This window comes from Apteryx mantelli, chromosome 14 (genome assembly GCF_036417845.1).
Source record: "Apteryx mantelli isolate bAptMan1 chromosome 14, bAptMan1.hap1, whole genome shotgun sequence".
Classification (NCBI taxonomy): Eukaryota; Metazoa; Chordata; class Aves; order Apterygiformes; family Apterygidae; genus Apteryx; species Apteryx mantelli.
The window spans coordinates 7809039-7828700 of record NC_089991.1 but is presented as its reverse complement, the minus strand read 5'-3'; positions in this window follow the sequence as shown (position 1 = coordinate 7828700).

Here is a 19662-nt window from a genome sequence, read left to right as displayed (position 1 = left end):
AACTGTAGAAATACAGAAGCAAATTAGGAATGTTTAGAAATTTTCATGAGAGTAGGTGTTGATGTGGGCATATCAATCAATATGGTAATTTAATTCTGCAGAGAGAAAGTGTGGACTGATGTGAGGCACTTAGGAAACAGACTGAAAAGGTTTCCATCTCTAGATGTTTTTTCCCGTCCGATGATATCATAAAAATGCCTGTCAGTGAAGCTGATGGAAGGTTAAATAAAATATGACTCTGTTTCCTAATGCAGCGGCTGCAGAACAGCAGCCCCCTTGGAAATGCATGTCCACCCCGACACAGCCGTCCGCTTGAGCCAGAGGTAACTGACTCAGACAGAGCACTGCAATGACACATCTATGCGTGTTATTTTAGATATTTGGTACCAAACACTTTCATTAAGTATCTTGCTGCACAAACACACATACGCACACACATATACATGGGCCTAAGTCAGTATGTACTGCCTGAGACCCCATATAACTGGATGTTCTTGTAATGTGCTAATAAAGTACCAAAGACAAACAAAGACATTTTCTAAACAGATAATCTGTTTTGAAGATTTTTATTCTTCCTTGAAATACGTTTCATGGGAGGCAAGGACTAAGCTCTGTAATCAAAGTTTTTGCATCCTAATCTTGGCTCTGCCATGGATACCCATTGTGGCCTTGGACAAATCTCACAACCTCAGTTGCTCTATTTCTTTCGGTAGATTAATGTTTGTCTACATATCTCTCGGCGGTACGGTTAGAATTAATTAATTCTTATTCTTCATTACTTGTTAACTGCCTGCAATGTGTGGGTTGTAAAACACTTCAAAGATCAGAAGTGTCATTTTACAAATTAAATGGTGTACTAAATTGACTATTCCATATAGGTATACCTATCCTATCAAGTTGGAACAATTCTTTGATTGTGGGTCATAAACCCTACAGTGCTAGCAGCTAAAGGATTTTCTTTTGGCACAAGACGCTACTTGGTTGTGAGGTTGTAACAGGAGGATCAGAGCAATAGTGTGGCTGGCCCAAGGAATGCAGGATCTAGAAAAGCCCTAGGTGGACCTGGATTTGCATTGTCAGGGTTATTTCCTATATATTCCTAGGTATTAAAATATTTTGTATACTTCTCAAGTCTTCCTGTCCAACTGGGGTCTCACTGTTTGCTTGCAGTCAATGGTGGTGATTTTTGCCATCACACAATGATGCGATATGAAAAATCCCTGTTCTCTGATGATTCATTTTTGCGTGGGAACAAGTATGAGATGCTGACAAATTGCACCAGTGCTGAAACTTCTGTCTCAGGCATCAACATTTTGATTTTTATATAGAGGTTTTTCTGTGCTATCCAAGACTGTAGTATTGAAGTCTTACCACTTTAAGTCTTCCCAGATCTGTTTCATTCTGCTGTCACAGATGGGAGACACGAGAGATGAGATTATTTGCCAAAGGTCCCCCAGGAAGCAGAACCATGAAAAGAACTGTGGAGTCCAACTGCAGCGTGATGATGAGCTCGTCTTCCTCCTCAGAGAGCCTGAAGAAATTTTGCAAGTTACTATTTTCAGATCTACGTCCACATGGCTCTCTTCCTTAAAGCTAATGAGGCTGTAGCTTCCTTTGAAAGGGGACATGGACGAGGTTTCCCTGCCCCCATGTGATGCACAGCACTTCCATTGAGATGTGGGTTTGAGGTATGCCAGCTCCCATTCCAAAAGTCCCACCAGCAGTTTCTTGACTGTCTCCAAGCCAAGGTAATCTGTCCCTTAGAAAACCATACCAAAGCAACTGATATCAATCTCTGCAACCTAGAGACCACAAAGCTGTTTCACAATGATGTTAAACTGGGCAGAATCTGCTCTGCTCTTGTGGAATCGCCAAGGGAAAGAAACCCGCTGCACAGAAGTGTCCATGTGGTCGAGGAACCCCGAAAGACCTCATCACATCCACAGCTGGCTGAGGTACAGACAGTGTGCGTGTCTGCCCTGTCCTGCCTGCACCTCTCCTCTTCCCTCTGGTAGTACATGTCCTTCAGCAGATCCCCAGCAGCACAAACGCACCATTCAGAACGACTTGGCACAAATCGCTGCTGCCTGAAATGCTGGGATGGACGGTTTGAGCTCATGAGGGAGCTTCCCTCAAAACTGGGAGAACATATTGCTGTGGAGAGCAGGTTACATTTCTCTCCCAGCCTTTCCCAGCCTGACTCCTACTCCTATGGACTACTTTTGCAGGTTTTACTTTTGCAGGCTCTTTTTATCTTCTCTGTTAATAACAGAAGGAATTGTCATGTTTGAGCCTTCTTTTATGTGTTTCTGCAAAGCTCTGTGATTTCTTTCCTCAATGGCTGTAGAAAAGGGGTCACTCGAAGCGCTGAAAAGTGCTATTTGATGTGCAACATCAGCGATGATCTTAGGCATCTGCAGCAGGAGCAGGGATGTTGAATTCTATTGCAGGAACCCACAAAATTCCCCCCAGATATTCCTGGCTGGCAGTTTCACTTTTCAGAAGTCTCAGATGCACAGAATTTGCTGCCCGCGCTACACTGCCAACAAACAGCTTTCTAGAATTCTTTGTGAGTGTCCAAGTTTTCTTAAATTAGAGAAAATGCCCATTTTTCACTGTGTGTTTCAGCACCAATGTTATTTTACAGAGATAGTGGAAATATTTTCTTTTTTTAACCCTGAAAACCTTGAAAATGGATGAATGAAATAGCCCAGAGTTTAATCTGATATTTCTCTCTTCATTCATGTCTTTAAAACCAGAATTTTGTAAAGTTATTTTTGTCAAGTACTTAATTTCTGTGGAAAAAGAATTGTTATAACTTCAGGCTAAGTATATATGCATTTTTGTTACAGGTTCCACTTCTGGTCAGCATTGGAAATCAAGAACTTACAATCTCATTTTTTTGATTGGTTAGAAGGACCATATGTTTTAAAGTATTAGCTGTTGGCCAGCAGGTACTATCAAGACAGGCAGGTATTAAGACAGCTGACAAGGAAACTGTCCACTTTCATTTTACGTTTCATGACAGCTATATTTGTTCTTCTGTTTTTAAGCATGTTTTTCATTTTTAATAAATTCCGAATTCTGCAATCTGTTCTGAAAGCAGATTTTTTTTTTCCATCCCACAGTCCCAACCAACTCCTGTCAACTTAAATTCTCTGAATAAGATACTTATTGCTTGATAGTTATTGCTTTGTCACATCAGGGAGTTTTTTCTAATGGTCAATATATATATATATTTTAATTTATCCTTGAATACTAAAGAAACAAAAGTGAATCGCTGGTTCCCTCTTGTGGTAATCTTCCTGAGTTGCACACGGAAATGCTATATTTGTATAGAAAAAATTAATTGCAAATACTAAAAAAAATATATATATATTGTTCTGATGACATTTGAAGAGTATCACTTTCTTGCTAATCTGCAGCCAAGTAGTCATTCATGTCCCTCCATTGTTGTTACAAGACTTAAGCTGCTGGATTTAGCTTTTCTTTTCGAAGTTTAACCATGCTATTTCAGCATTCAAAATTTCAGGTCTTGCTAGTAGTCTGCTATAGAAGACTTGAGAACCATCGCTCACTATGACCTGCTGTTTGCAGACAAGTCCTCCTCCCCTTTCAATTGCATTTTAATTGATTCTTTGTCTGCGTGGGTGCATTGGTATTATGTATCAGTGTGTTAAATAATGAAGTAGATCAGTGGAGGTGGGACAAAGGCAGCAGATACAGATGAAGGCCTTGAGCCTACTTGTAAACTGCACTGATGCAGCATGACCTGTTTTACATTGAGCCAGCATGGAACAACGGACCACACAATGGGTTGTATGATAACATTTCTGCATTTGCTACTATTATAAATATTGCGATACTATCTGGAGGACTCAGGATCCCATATTTCCTTCAAAAAGGACATTGAAGTTTTAAAGGGAAGACCTGGAAAATTAGGATGTGCTTTACTTTAGAAAGGGAACATAGGAGGGGACATGATAAAAATATCCACGGTCATGGATAAGAGAGAGGAGACAGGTCAAGAGCTTTGGTTTTCTTTGTTTTGTAGTGCAAGAATGAAGGCATACAGTGGAAATGAAAAGCAGGAAACTCAGAGCTGATTATGGATTTTTTTTTTTCATTGAGTATGTAACTGAGTATAGAGTGCAAGAAATTGAAAATACCAAGGATTCTGCAAAATTCACAGAGGTCTGTATCAGGAAATAAAGGCACTTTGGGGGGCAGCTATCTTACATACACCTACTGCAGGGTTTCTTGCACCTCCTTGTGAAGCATCTGGCGCTGAAAGCTGGATGCTAGGGTGAGTTAGACCCCAGGCTGACACAGCCTCTCAGTCACTTGCTATGTTAATCCGTAGAGGAGTGGGGTCTTCTGTGTGTCAAGAAGAGCTTGGAGGAAAGCATCTTAGTGGCAGAGCTGCAACCTAGCAAGCGTGTAGGTGAAGCTGTACGCATTGGCAGAGCAGAGTGTGGGGGGAAAGGAGAGGATAAGGATAAGCTTTTGAATGGTTGATTCATAACCAGTTGCTTCTCTCTTGGCTTAGTGGTGATGAACAACAAAAATTCCTTTGGGAAAGAAGTTTGACAGTTCGCTTCTTTCTGGATGTTAGCTCTGCTTCCGAAATGTAAAGCATTTGAAATGTAAGAGCTATTTCCTAGACAGAGTATGCAGACAACCTTCTCACGCAGGACTGAAGGAATGGGTTCATTTGGGGAGAAATCATACAGTTTTTGGCGGGAGGAGAAGGCGGGGTGGAAAAGGAAAGATGCTACCTCCTGCCAAAATGCTTTTGATAAAATTAAAGCGGAGCCAGATGGTAATGGTACAGGCTAATGTTACCATATGGCAGGATCAGTCATGCAAGAAATATGCTACTTCAAGGAACGTGTGAAACTGATAGATGTTAATATTCCAAATATTTGAGATTTGTGTCTTGAGCATTCTCATGGGCTGTGTAGCTGGAAGAAGATGCATGTGTTCAGGAAGTCCTCACTTGGATTGCAGTAGTACTCCAGTGGGATGTTCCTCCTCCACTTTCCTCAACGGTAGGAGACATCTGGCTGAGCTATCGCTTTGCTCTTCCCACCCAGAGCGCTGGGAGCACGTTGCAGAAAATGTATGTGTCTTTGGCTACGTTTGTCAGAAAGGGGAATGGAGGCACTGAAAGGGAAAATGGCTCACTGCAGACGCAGCAGGTCAGGGACACTGGCACCACCAGTTACTCCCCATTTTGCAACTTGCAGGACATCCAGCGGAGAGGCACTGTGGGCCAGAGCCGAGAGTTGCAGGCACCCCCCTGCACTTGTTGCTGCGGTGGTGGAGAGGAGGGGAAAGGAAAGGAACAGGGAGAGGGGTGAAAGCATTTAAGCTCCAGACTTTTCATTTCTATCGGACAGGCACACAGAGAAAACTAAAAAATCACAAAACAGTGCATTTAGGGCAGAGTGGCCACTGCTTAATTAAACTCATCCAGTCACTCAATGTAAGTAGCAAGTAACTGGGTCAGAAACAGGGGAAGCTGGTAATTGTCAAAGACCCTTTTGCCTGATTTGCCTATGCGGGAGGTCGGGAAAGCCCAAAAATGCTGCTTCTGAAGGATGGGTTGATGTGTGTGTGATGGCAGCTATGGCTGAGACGTGGCTTCTGGCAGTAATTCTCCTCCTTGTCTTTCTTAACCCTGGGCTGTGGCAGGAGAAGCGAGCCCATGTCTCTGGGAGCTGATTCCTTGTCCCAGTTCTGTCTTACCACTACCCATTCCCTCATTTCCATCTTTCCTGTCACAGAGAAGATGAGACCCTGGCTGTCACCCATGAGAGAGTAACATTCATGATTGCCTGGGATGGTGAAAAGCTTAGACCCAGTTCTGTCCTAGGTAGCAAGAGAATTTATTTCATTTTCAGAGTGTGGGAGACATTTTCTATTTTGGCAAGCCAGATGCTACCAAGAAGAATAGGAAAGATATAGCCTTAAAAATATGACTTCTCATTTCCCAGGTTCTTGCCACCTCTTAGTTCCCAATAGTGGCATGTAGCATTCAGAGGTGAAATATTTTGCTGTCTTTTATATGATTGAGCTTTGCATGGAAAGGAAAAAGAAAACTGAACAAAATTCCTAGCATGGCAGAATATGTTCACACTGAGATGTTGGATGACTTTTCCTGGATTTATGTCAAAAGCTTGTCTCTTCTTATCACTATACTCTCTGAGGAGAAGCTTATCTCATACATACTGCAACTCCATTGAGTTGGTGGAATCGTATCAGGGATGATAAACTTGGCTGAAAATCTGTTTTGAACTTTGTGATATTCAACTGACTGTGACACTAAAAAAACAATAATGAGGCCAGCTCATGACGACTGTTGTTTGTCCCTTATGCTGTATACTGCCCTGATGACTAAGAATAGGATTCTATTGTTATATTTCCGATAAACAAAGAGGCAGTTTCTCCTCCCTCCTTATCAGATAGTCTTTGTGTGAGATCAAGAAAAGGAACAAATGACTGTGTGAGGCACAGCACGGTGTGAATGACCCTTCTTGGCCTACCCCCATCAAAACGCGGCCTACAGTGCATGTAGGGGAGCCAAAGTAGGGACACACAGAGGGAAGTTGAAAAACCCATCCATTCAGACAAAGAAGTGTTGCTTTGACTTCCACTTCACCATTCTGCACTCTTCTTCAAACCATTCCTGGCACTTTAAACTGCACGGACCCTGAAACTAGGCTGAATGCCACCCCCTTAAAATGAGGCATCTCTGAGCTGCATCACTGTGGGTTTGTCACTTTACGCGAGTCTGATCTCTTAAGAAGCTTAAAGCACTTCCAAGCCCTCATGGATGTGGGAGATGGCCCCTCCCTCAAGGATCCCGGATCAGCAGCTCTCCCCAGCTATGTATGCAACCCCGCAGTTAAAAGGAGCACCAAAACCAGCTAGATAAAGCACTTGGGACTGTGTCTTCTCCCTGCGACACGAGAGACCTCATGGATCAGCTGGCACCACACGCTAAGGGCTAAAGGGCAATTGAAAGTATATAACCTCCCGTATAACAGGTGAACACTTACAGTCACACTTCAGTTCAAACATAAAATGTCATGCATTCTGGCTGGGGTGGAAACCAAGAAGGAAGAAAATTCAACAGAACTGGTGGTAAGGAGTAATTTCCAATATTTCTACCAGGGAACATCCTCTATTTTGCTGTGATTAACACTGTAGCCTGGATTCATGTTGCCTCATGTCACCTCTGTAATTTGCTGACCAGAGATCCTCCTGATAGGAAAAACCTGAAGAGCTGAAGCAATGGTTTAAATATTGATATGAATAAATGGAAGCATCCTAATACTGTATATGGGAACTTATATGAGCTCTGAAACTCGTGCTTCAGGGCCTGAGTCAACCTGTTACTGCTGGATCTAGCAAGAAACACATTTTCAGGAATGGTAACTGATAAGTGACCATTTCTGAGGTTTCCTCTCTCTTTTGTCTTAACCACTGTACACACAGCCTAGGTGCAGGGTCTCAACTGGATGAGTATGGCAAGTCCTGTCCTTCAACTCCAGACAGTCCAGGACTCACAGAGCTCCTGTGCACATGACTGCACATCCTGAGGGTAAAATCCTGCCTCAAATGAGAAGAGGATCATCTCTGGGAGTATGCAGAAAATTAACACCACCACCCCACCACCCCCAGCTTGGCCAGAGAGCTCTCCTGTGGCTCTGGCGTTGATGAGTAGACATGGACTTTGAGGGAAATCCCAGCCACTTTGCCTTTTCAATCCGACTGCATTCGGCAGCATGTTTATGTCGGCACAAGTGCATGTGAGTGTGTGGGTCTGGGCTGCAGAGACCAGCCTGGTACGTAGTTCTCCAGAACTTCACCGGTAAGCGAAGAGGGCTTTTAACAGAAAACAAGATTAAATATAATCAGATTTAAGTGCATATGTGAATGATACTGTTTCAGTTATAGTTCTTCTTTGTTTCAACTGCTCTTTATCCAGATTTGGGGCTTGGGGACGGGAGCCACTGCACACAGCTACCAGGATTGAAACACCCGCAGCCGTGGGACAGTCCTTCCCCAGGGAAGCGGATGTGACTTCCGTCGGCATTGCTGGGAATTACACTCATTCATTCTGGAGTGCCTGGGGCCTGTTTTATTTCTATGCTGTAAATTTTACAATTCAGGTGAGATTATCTGCCTAATTGCACCGCTATTTTTATGTATTGCAGTAGTGATTAGGAGTCACAGCCCTGATGAACATAGTCAGGAAAAGTCCCCTCCCTTTGGAGCCTACATAGACCATGGAGAGAAACTGGGGGGAGACAGAGGAAGGTGAACTGACTTGCCAAAAGGTACAAAATTCTCCCAAATAAGAGCCCTCTGGCCCATCCAGTACCACACAGTATTTCACACTAAGCCTGTTCAGAATTATGGGTCTTAAACTTGCATTTACTATTAAAGGTTAATTCTATTTCACTTAGGCAGAGCTATAACGAAATAAGGATGATGGAAACAAAGATGGAACTTAGGCAGAATAAAATAAGCAAATAAGCAGCAAGAAGGGACTCTGAAAATGTAACAGAGGGGAAAAAGGAATCAAATACTAAGAGAAAAAACAGCCAGGATTTTGATAGTGTGATTTTTCAGCCTTGCACTTAACACGCAGCCTTAACGCTCAGCACATTTTCTCTACACAGACTTCAAAAAAAAGTTACTTTTTAATGAATTGAACCTTGGGAAAAGAAATTTGCTTTGCCAAAAATAAAAAGTGTGAGCTTTCAGCAGCTCTGTCAACAACAGTATCTGTACACAGCGGTAAATTCTAGGTTAACCATTTTAATAGGAAAAAAAATACTCTGCACACAGATAGGAGTGATGAAGTAATTGGTATCAACTACCTTTCAGAGCTGCTTTGTTAGTTATTTCTCGTTTTGTATTTGTACATTCGATTTTTCCTACTTAAGCGCAGTATTTTGCATTTGCCCTCAATGAGTTTCAGCTTACAGATTTCATCTCATTATCAAGATCAATTTAAATTCTGATCTTGTCCTCTGTACTGTTTACAATACCTCTCGGTTTATAAAATCGTATTATCTTTGCTATCATACAAATCAGTCATTAATGGACATAGTGAAAAAAAACAGGTTCTGACGTCTCGCTTGAAGTCGCTTCTTTGGGAAGTGTTTTTGTACTGCTTATGCACCTGAATTATGGTGATTTTGTTTATGTTCTTATTTTGCTCATTTGCCCCTAATTTGCTCATGAGACTGTCATGTGATACTGAGTCCTTTTACAGTCAGGATATATCACATTTACTGCTTCTCCCTTGTCCACTAGGCCTGTTATTCTGTCAGAGGAGGAAATTAGATTGATTTGATGCGATTTGTTCTTGAGAAAGCCATGCCGGCTCTTTCTTGTCATTTTATTATTTTCTAGGTGCTTATATTGATTATTTAATAATTTGTTCCAGTATCATTCCAAGAAACAGAGTTAGGCAGGTTGGTGGATAACCCCTGAGGCCTCTCCTTCTCCTTAAAGCTAGAGCGCTGTCTGCTCTGCCCCTGCCCCTTGGGGCCTGCCACCATCGCTTCTCACAGATAATCACTGATACTTTAGAAATTTCCTCGGCTTGTTCCCAAGGTGCTCCGGGATGAATTCCATTAGCCCCGCTGACTCCAAGACATCTACTCGTTTCTTAACGTGCTCTTCCCTTACCCTCGCCTGCAGATGCACTCGTACACGGCATGCGGTTTGCCAGGGACGGCGGTGCCGGCTCCCGGAGGCGTCCCGCGGGGTCGGTCCCCAATGGCCCTGGCGTGGGGACGGTGCTGCCAGCCCCGTGCAGCCCCTGCACCAGGCACCGCTCACGGGAGCGGGGACAGGGCGAAGAGCACGGCAGGGGCTCCTTCCCAGGGGCGTCCAGGCACGGACACGCGTGCACCCAGGCAGGATGCTCGGATGCGCTGGCTCCCGCCATAATCGCGGAGCCATAATCTGTCTGATGGCACCCAGCCTCTGAGCTGCTTTCCCCACGCTGCCTCACCTCGGTGAACAGTTCCCCCCGCACGCAGATCTGCAGGAAAAATGGTGCAATACTTTTGCAGAGATTCTCCCTAAAAGTCGTGCCACCAAAAGGGGATTGTTTCCTGATCATGCATTTATTCATCCGAGCTACAGGATGTTGTTGTAGGGTTACTGAATTATAAGCTGGATCGTGAAAAATCTCCAAAACATTGGTCGTACTGCCAAACTGCTCTGTGATGACATTTAAGGCCTGGAGAAGAATATAGTAGCATTCAAGGGTTTCTGGGAGTGTTGAATGTGCAGGTACTAGAATCTGTAACTTTGAGGAAGGGACTGGAGTATCAGAGCACAGACCTGCGGGCGCCTGGGGGTCGGTCCTGTTCTGGTGCACTTCCAGCCGTGCTCCAGGTGGTGGGTGGCTCACGCCCTTGGGCTCTTGTTTTGCCATGTCATGGCCTGAAAGAAGGACCAGGCAGTTTCTGTGTCTTTATCTGGGTGTAATTTTGCCCAGGTCTGAATCCAGCAAACTCACACCAGTGCAGCTTTACAAAGATGAGAGACCCCACCGGTGCCAAAGGAACGCTCACACACACAACGTGTGTGCATGGGAGAGGCTACATCTTTATTTGGGTAGCGTAGCTGGTCACACTGGACCAGAGAGACATCTGGGCATGTTATTTAAATGTGACTGTGTTGATTAGCATTGGCCAGGCAAGCGGGGAGGGGAGGGTGCGAGCTTGAAGTTTCCAAGTAATTTATAGCATTTATTAATTATTAACTCTCAGACTGCTAGGAATACATTTACAAGGTCTGGGAATACGAGTTGGCAAGATTAGATCATGCTCATACCTTTCACAACAATTCATCTTTTTATTAATTTTCCATCCAAGAGGAGACTTTATGCTGATGAAATTATTTGAGGAACTATAAAAAATACCATAAAAATCCAAATTATATTCAATGCAGCAGAGAGAGGAAGTTTTATGAGAATTTTTAAAAAGCATTTATCACCTGGAACAGATCATAGTTAGCAAAATCCAGTTTGCTTTTAATTTAACTGCTCAAAAGTGATATGCTTTTCTTTAATACTAAAAGCACCCAAAGCAATTACAGAGTATTACATACATCTCATTAAGCTTCAGACCACTAGGGTGAGCCAGACTATAGCCAATGCCAACTGTTGAGTCGCGTGAAATGGAAATGACATTTCAGATCATGAGATTCAGAACAAACAAGTTGAAATGTATGATTAGAGCTCCCGCCCATCATCACTGGACTAACCTATTCCACCTTTCTCCCTGCCCTGCGGGCCAAGTGGCAGCCTATCTCCTTCAAAAGCCCGATTCCACCTGTGATAGACAGCTGAAATGGGCTGCTGAAGGCTCTTTGGAAATTCTGCCTTTTAGTGCATAATGCACCGTCGGCTATCTTCAGTCACCCGTTTCTTGTCCTGGGGCTCTCAAGGCTGCTAAATTTCATTCTGAGTCTCCTAAGCTCTCCAGCCGCAACTACAGCTGTGTCAGGGAAAAAAAAAAATCCGCCAACTTTTGAGTGTTTTTAACACAGCTCTTAACTAAGCAAAGTTAATGTTACCTAGCTATTTTTCATTTGTGCGAGAGTAAAAATTCTACCTACCAAAGTGCCCACTTTGTCACCTCACTCTGTGGTAGGTACGAAGTCCTGTGCTAGAGAGGGAAATGTGAAAAGCAAATGAAGAAAGTTGCAGCTTAGCTTTGGTGTTAGCTGCCAAAGGGCATGTCTTTGTGGCTGGGCTAAAGGTCTCGATTTGCCTGTGATCTGAGCCACGCAGCTGTAAGCCAGCTCCAATTTGGGAATCGCATTATGGCATTAGGTTGACACTGAGCCAGAACTTATATAGCCTGCCTTTTGGCCAGTATGACCACAGGGCTGGCAGTCCCCTAACAAAGAATCAGCCCTGACTGCATAAACTGTGCCAAATCAAATTCAGAAAACAAACAGAGAAACTTGGTGGTACTGAAAAATCAAGGCATGGATGCTTAATAGTGAAATCTATGTAAGCAGCGCTGTAGCCATGATGATCTCAGGATATGAGTGAGACAAGGTTGGCAGGAAAAAATAATGACTTTTATTAGGTTGACTGATATGACTGGGAAAATAAAGACAGATGAGCTCTTGGATGTACAGTGTCTTCTTTAAGTCTAGAACAGAAAGAGCAGACAACGCTAAATACAGGTTGAGGTCTCTTGCTCTCAGTTTAATCTAATCAGCTGCACAGTTGGAGAGAAAGGATGAGTGGTACCCAGGGAAGTGGAAGTATTAGCCAGAGACAGACAGAGAAGTAATAAGCTATTGTCTGAGGAAGATGGAGCTGGAGCTGAGGGGTGGGAATGATTATAGCGTGCCTTAAAAACCTCTTCTGAGTCCATGATTTTTAATACATAGCTCTGTTAAAACTTTAGTTCTCACCTATGTCTTTTGAAGGTATTTTGCCGTTGTCCCTAGCGAACTGTGAGGAGAGGCTGAAATCAGGATAGCTGTTCTGTGAGAAATGTTCTTCCAGCTTTCATGGGGTATTTCTGTCCCTTATCAATGGCCTGCATGAATTCACTTTGGTGTGTAGTGGCTGTGTGGTTTCACCCACATCTTGGGCACTGGACAAAATATAGGACCTTCTGCAATATGCATGAGTGGGAGCTGCAAGGATGCAGGAAGCATTTGCTGCAGTGGCTAAGGTTGTGCATTGGCAAATGTTGCCCTTTGTTCGTTAGGATGCCCTGCGTGTTCATCTGATCCATGATAGGACCCTGACGCCCTGTCCTGGCATGCCCAAGGCAATGGATGGTGATGGTTTGATACTCATCATAAATGTAGGGGGTAGAAGCATGTGGATGGAGAAAGTAGAAAGAAAACAATCATGAACGAAGCCACTCTGATGCCCTTCCATTCCCCACACCTCTACCGCTGCACTGACAACACTTCCTGGCTGCTGTGCAGGGTCAGGGCTCTTCTCGAGACCTTTTGGAGCTTCTGGAAAGAGGCTTTACAGCTGCATAGCTGTGCCTGTCCGTGTGTGTGTGTGTGTGTGTGTGTGTGTGTGTGCGCAAGCGAAAGAGAGATGTTCTCCCCATCGGTCACCCCTGGCCCCTGCGTTATGCGACGTGATATGTGTGTGAGGTGTGAGTGTGTGTGCTCCCAGGGGGCTGTCCCCTGTTTTGTGGCCCTGCACGGGTGCATGACTTACTGCAGCGATGTGCACTGGGGCCTCTGTCCCCAGCTGACATTAGGGCTGCATCTGACCAGCTGCTTTTGAGAGACAGCTACCTTGCCTTCGTTGTCTGCCTGCCTGATTTCATGGAAAAGGTGGTAGCAAAAAATACAAAGCAATAAAAATACACGAAGTAAAAGAGCACCCCTTCCTCCTCATTCTTCCGTGCAGGGTGCCTAGGTGATCTGTAACCTTCGTTGTAACCTTCCTGTGAACACTTGTGCTAGAGAACATTGCAATGGCTAGCAGGGCTTTTTCTGGTCTAAGAAAAAACTTCTTGAAATAGTTTGAAAAATGCCTGCCAAGTGCTTGTGTATAGTATCGCTGGGTAAACAAATGGGTCTCCTCAGGCTAGCACAGACGGCTTTGCATCATTAAGGTTAAATGGTCACATAATTCTCCCGCTTCATGTTCTTCCAACACCAGAAAACAAAGCTGCAGCTTGCTATCATTTATTCCCTGCATTCACTGATGTCAGTCACTGAATAGCTCTGCAGGGGGTTTTACTGCCCTGAACACACTGCAAAAAATGTGGTCTATTATCTCAGAGCAGGTTGGGCCATACCAAAGCATGTAGGCCCATGGAAACCAAAGGAGAGTACTCCAGCTCTTGAAGATTTCCCCTGGCAGAGGCATGTCCTTGTTACCGGATTTTTGTATAGGCCCCAGGTGGTTGACCTGGTGCAGTGACTGGCCCTTCATTCCCAAAGCTTGACTCAAAAAACTCTGCTTTGCTCTAGTAAAACAGAGCTTGGCGTCCCCTCCTTTCTGTGCAGACCCTGGCTCGTATTACAGTGACAAGTGATACTGGAAGCCTGTGGTTCAGGCAGGCCCTGGCTGCACCATGCACTACAGCGCATCTTCCCTGACTCATCTCCCGCGCTGCAAGCATCCAATTCACACCTAAATATTAGAGCTCATAGATTTGCAAAATGAGAGATTTCAAACACTTTTTAGGAGCTGCGATTCCAAACCCTTTTCTGCTATTTTGTGACGGTGGGATAGAAAGGACTGAGGCCTTTTACTACATTGAAATAAATCTTAAGAGAATCCAGCCTCAGAGCCACACTTCTCATCACTGTTGTGTACATGTGCCTCGACTGCACATTGCAATCCAGAGTGGAGATAAATTAATTCTAAGCAAATTTGCTTATCCAAGAAGCCGTGTAGCTGCATTAATATGGCCAGAGTTAACTCATATATCCCATAACATCCTGTTTGGAGGATTTATCCTGCTCATGTATCTATGCACAACACTGTGCTCTTGAGGGGAGATGTGTCCCAAGAACAAAACAAGCTCTTTATGCTGGCTTTGCATTTAGGCTGGCACTGCTGCTGAAAAAGCAGTCACTGCCTCCCCGGACCTGGCCGTTCATTAGAGTCACCATGCCACCCTGTCTGCTCCGAATTTGTGTGGCTGAGCAGTGAACTGGCCTATGTAACCCAACAAAAAGGGAAAGGTAAACAGCCAGCCGGATCAATGCGCTGGGAACTGCGGGTTAGGGAGGCTTTGCTGCAATTCTTTGCATGGCGACTCGGACATTTGTGCCTGCAGAGCACAGGAGGCATCGCAGGGAGGATGTATGCAAACGAGTGCCTATGGGATGGGGGAATGCAGGGACTTTGATGACAGCGCTAATTTAAAAGTATATCAAAGTATGGCCTTATTTTGATTCCTCTGGTTAAATTGCATGGGGGAACAGTCATCATCTCTGTGTCTGTCACTGCCTGCCTGGACTGACGCAGACCCACCCAGTAACACTGACGTCCCTGCAAGGTGTGTGCCTGGTCACTTGTGTCCACTCCCCCATTCTGTGTCTGTGAGCAACGCACACTGCTGGCCCCTTCTCCTGGAGCGCTCCGGTATATGTTTCCTAACAGTTAAATGTGTTGCTTCTTTTCAAAGGAAAATATTTGGGGAATGTTTCCTCCATATCCACCTTCCCCCACATAAACAAACTGCCAAATAGGAGATTAAGTAACAGCGTGCATCTCTCTTCTTCCATGGCCATATCCAAGTCCAGCTTCAAATATGTGGTGGTTCGAGAGGCTGCAGATCGAAAAACTTTAGTGGAGGGGAGCTGGTACAACTTCACTCTTACCATACTTTCTGGCATTTCTGGCAAGATCCAAAGTTCTGTTTAAATACCCCAAGTGCTATAAATTTTTCTGCCAGTGTAATGGTATGCATTTCTCTTGCTAACAATTTAGGCAGAAAACTCATCCCAGGCAAACGACAGCAGTAGCAGCAGCCTCCTAGCAAGGAGTATTCAGTTGTAAAACAACATTTATTCATAAGAGCTGGCTGACAACTAAGGGGAAGAGCAATCATAAACAACTTTTCTTCAGCAGTGCCATTTCATTCTGTTTTACGGTCCCGCCTTTGAACAGCTCCATCACTGTCAAGGAAGCGACTCTCAGCGCATGCTGACCAACACAGGGCATGTCAAATGTCAGCCCCTACCTATGACTGAGCTTTTGGGGAGGCTATTTTCAAGAAAAGGCCACCTGGTTTGCTCCCTGTGGCAGGCAAAGGCACACCTGAAGAGCAGACATCAGCACAGTCTTCAGTGTTTGGCTTTCTTGAACAGCAAGAGGCCAAAGGCCATTCGACAGGTCCTGCACGATGAGTTATGCATGGTGAGTGATACAAATTGCTGCTGTTACACAGCAGTAAGACCTGTTTAAAAACTCTTCCCTTCCCTCCCTGCTGCCCACCTCCATTCCTTGGCCTGGTTTCAAGGAGGGTCTTCCTGACCCCGGACAATTTCAGCGTTCTCAGAACAGCCTCACAGCGTTGCATCTGCAGCATCGAGGAGACAGCAGTGACCAAGGGGAGAGGTGGATAAGTACCTCATAAGCTGCCTTCACTGCTGAAGAAAGCGTTTATTTCAATACACCCTTGGTCTCCTTAACGTTCTTCTTCCTATTGTTCTGTGTAAGGCTGTGTTTCCTTTTTCGAATACCTTCCAATTCCTACCCCACAAACTCCTCTTGCATGTTCTACCTTGTTCCATCCATCAAAAACATCAGCACAGAAATAATCAATTTTGAGAAAAAGTGTTTCATTAGACTTTGCAGTGAATTCTTCAGAGAGTTTGAAAGACTGTCTGAAGACTCAGGAAGACACAGCAGCATTTATTTGTGCTCACTTCATATCTGACCTTTTTTTTTTTCCAGAGACCTAGTAAATGCTAAGCTCAAAAATGTAACTCCTGCATCAGGAAGTTAAATCAGTAAAATAACAGAGCTATTAAAAGTGAATCTTATTCTGCTGATTTTGTTCCTTGAATCAACTTATCAGTAAGCCAGATGGTCATGAGCTGAACAGCAGTTATAGCCTGAGACAGATTCGTTTTCTTTGCAGAACACAAGTGCTGTAGAGCAAGAATCTCCTGGGTTTCCTGCACTAAAACTCTACTCTGAGACTGAAAGAAGACTGAGGACATCCTTGGCTCTGATGGAGTTGCTTCCCCCTCTCAGTTTCTAAATCACATTGTGCAGAGATGGTTAAACTCTGGGCCTGATAAACAGACTGCTGAAGAATGTTCTTCCCATTTTGCTAGGCAGCCGAGAAAGGCTCTCATGGTACTCCTAGCTCCACGCAGTGCTGTGCTGCGCTGCTTTATCAATACGCTTAGTGGGCTTTTGGGAACAAAGCATAAATATTTCAGAAGGGTGCTTTAATAAGTGTTTGTTTGCTCAAATGCTGTTGATACCTTCTTTGGTAGTTGCTATGGTAAAGCACGTTGATTTAAGCAGGAAAATAAATACAGACTGGAGAGGTTCACGCCTCATTTTTGTATACATATTAGCTCCTGAAACCCATCTTACCAGTAAAATAAAAGGCTCTGAGACCTTGGCAATGCAGCTCTGGATGTGGGGTTTACCACGGGCAGTCACTTTAGTGGAGTAAGTTCTCCTCTAGCAAAATACCACTGAATTTCTCCAGCAGTATCTTTAGCCCACAAATGCACCACACTGAAAGTGAGGTTTGCTAAGTGGCCTTAAGAATGGTGTGAACTCTGTCATGTCCCATCCACCTCCACCACTTCAGGAGTGTGCAGGGCCTTTGCTGCTGGAGAAAACTTCTCCAGCCACAGCCAGCAGCATGAAAGCACATGGTCCGGTCAGCAGTGTGACCTTGGGATGCTCCTGGCAGATAATGAAGACAGCTCCAGAGCCTACTGCAGTTAAAATCATCCACATATTCCTTTTTAGACTAAAGAATAGGACTAAAGTGGAAGTGGAATTTTTCTTGGGACCAGGTGCACAAAGAATCCTGCTACATTTGCCACGTTACAAGCAATAAGCCACAAAGAGTTTCTATCATTTCCCTGCTGCTGAGTAGCTAAACAAGCACTGGAGAAGTGTGACATGCTGTGAGTTTGCCAAGGCCAACAGCATCCTTCCAGTCACATGCAGTGAATAAACACTGAGTCCAACTGAGTAAACAAGACCAGCACAGGGAAGGGAGAAACCCACTGCCTGCAGCCTGCTGACCCATCACCCTGCCGCGAGGGTGGGAAGGTGAATTTTGATCAAAGCATGATTCATCTCCCCTGAGTGCTGAGGGCGAGAAGGCCGTGAGCCGACTGCCCATGTTCCTGGTCAGCTCCTCATATAGCTCTTGGAGAAAGGCCCCTGAGGAGCTCCACTCTGACAGGCCTTGTTCTCCACTGGGAGAGGACCCTTAACATTTAATTTATTCTGCAGTACTTAGCAAGTGGTGCTCATGGGTCAGAGCTGCCAGGTTGGAGGAAGCTGGGCTCTGTTGTTTGACAGGGAGCTCAGTGCCCTTCCTTGCACAGGACCCAAGCTGCCCCACGGGTTTAGATTTTCCAAGTTCGAAACACTCATTAAACACCAGACCCCCTTGCTAGCACTCGGTGCTGTGCGAGCTGGGCTGACCCGCAGCAGAGAGCCCAACACCCCCGCCAAGGAGCCGCTGCTTGGAGGGGCGAGCGGCAGCGCTGGGATTTGAAGTCTGGAGTTACTATGCACTAGCCTACGCTCAGACCATGGAGTGATCTGAGAGGACACGTGTATTAATCCACCTTCAAGACTTTAAATGGCACAGTTAAACCGCTGAATTAAAACTGTTCCTCCAACCCATCTGGCTCAAGAGGCTTATCGCTAAAAGCCCCAACTTTTAAGTAATGAGTCTCTGCCAGCACCTTCTATGCTCTTATTTGCTATTCTCCTCATTCATACTGTGGTATTCAAACCAGTGCTATATACTGGGGCTCAGCTGTCATACACAGGCAGAAGCGGCACACAGTTTCAGAAAGCAGCCCTCTCTCTGCCTGATGTAATTTGGCCTCTGTATTTCTAGAACATCCAAGGAGTCCTGGAGACAGATGGCATTTTTCTACCTGCTTGCCCTGTGATGTAGAAGGTGTGCTATTTCAGCTCAGAATTAATACTACAATTAGACAGGTCAGGGTTTTAATGGCATCTTTGGGGTGTAGACTCTTGAAGCACGCTATGTGTACTAAGATATAAGGGTAACAAAACCAACTACTATTATTGCTGCTTATTGTTACAGTGCCAAGAAGCCCACATGAGACCTGGACTCCACCGCGAGGGTACTATTCCAGTGCCAAGTAAACCTTGTGTTGCCACCAGCCTAAGTGTGCCAGCCAGGACAGAGCACAACCAAGAGAGAAATAGCATGTAATGGGAGGGCCTGAATATATTTCCTTCTTCTCTGGCCCACAGCTCTTCATATAATAGGCTATTTTGAACTGAAAGTTCAGGAAGCTTTCCAGCAGCTTTGGATCCAGAACAGCAGCATGGCAGTACTTAGCACAGAAAAGCTTCAAAGGGCACTTTGGAAAGCTCCTGTAAAGACCAAGAAGATTTCTTATTCTCTTAGGCATGTTGTAGTGCTGCCTCTCCTAATACTGTGTCAGAGAAGAATTAAGGCAGGTAGATCAAAACTCCTTGCCATCTCTCTTTCTGTGGGCAAGTGTCCAGAGCACAGGACTTGGGATTTCATCCACATAGCATGTTATTTTTGGATCTGAAGAATTATTGCCATGAATCAGTCAGGCTGCAGCTATTGGGGGTTACATCCCTACATGCACTAGAGCAGCTTTAGAAGGGTAGCTAGAGTTGAAGCTAGAGAACTACTGCCAGTAATTATGATACAAAGTAAGAAAACATGCTAGAGCAAAGAAACAAAAATAGAAAGGCTAACTTAGATAAGGCCCTGACAGGAAGCTAGATGAACTGTGCCACTTCAGCTGTGCTTATTTAAACCTGTCTTTCCTTATTTATTTAATAGATTCCAGCACCTCTTACTTGGAATCTGCTTTAGAAATGCTGGCTGATTTCTGTTCAAGAAGAGCACACAACCTTGTGTGTTCTCCAACAATAACAGCAATTAGCAA